Source organism: Brassica oleracea, chromosome C8 (assembly GCF_000695525.1).
Source record: "Brassica oleracea var. oleracea cultivar TO1000 chromosome C8, BOL, whole genome shotgun sequence".
Lineage (NCBI taxonomy): Eukaryota > Viridiplantae > Streptophyta > Magnoliopsida > Brassicales > Brassicaceae > Brassica > Brassica oleracea.
The window spans coordinates 5,628,444-5,629,486 of NC_027755.1; positions in this window are offsets into that span (position 1 = coordinate 5,628,444).

The following is a 1,043-nucleotide window of genomic DNA, read 5'->3' on the forward strand; positions in this document are numbered from 1 at the left end:
TTTGTAAATGTATAATCTTTGGACGTCTATTTCACATTCTTTAGTCCGAGGATCTTGCCAAGACATTGATGGTTGATTCCATTCTATTTCTTTTACCATTCTTTTACCAGCTTTATTATTTTTCTCCTCTGGTCTTAAAATAATCTGTGTACTTGGCCTCAAATATAATCACCCATAGTTGGCTCAAAATACTTTATTATTGTGGGAGAATCATATCCAACATATATCCTCATCCTCCTTTTGAGGTCCCATCTTAGTTCTCTGTGGTGGAGCAATTAGTACATAGACAGCACATCCAAATGTCTTATGATGGGGTATATCTGGCTCTTGACCCGTTTATAATTTTGATAGGGGATATCTATGCTCATTAAATGGCCTGATGCGTATTAATTTAGGTGCATGTAAATTTCGTGTGGCCCAAGCTGTGAATGGAAGTTTTGACCTCACAAGTTATGGTCTATCAATCACCTATTTGCATTTTAAAAGATTTCGGCCAAGCCGTTCTTGGTATGGACATGTATCACAGAATTGTCCACACTTACCCCCATGGACATACCATAATCATTTAAATGCTTGGGACATGTATTCACCAGTATTATCTAGACATATAGTCTTTATTTATGAAAAAGGGGCTCGTAGCCATTTTACTGGTGATGGCCTAATGAGTTTCCCTTGTGTACATGCTACACACGTGAGATTCTTTGGGATAACTCTTCTTATCTTTTAATGTGTGCCTTTTGAATATCAATTTTTGCATCATGTTTGAACCAGGATGGCCAATCCGGTCGTGCCATAAAGTGTATATTTTCGTAGGCTTTTAGCCTCTATCATACTGATCTATGCATAGTCTAGGTCAGTAGAGAATGCATGTATAGTCTTTAGGACTTATTATGGTCTTGAGCGATTTTATACATATATCTGAAGGAACTCTTTGTTTCCTTCGCCCATTGTTTCAATATGGAAACCATTCATTCTTATATCTTTAAAACTCAATAGGCTGCTCTTGCTCTTAGAGCTGGGTGAATATAAGGCATCACTGATTT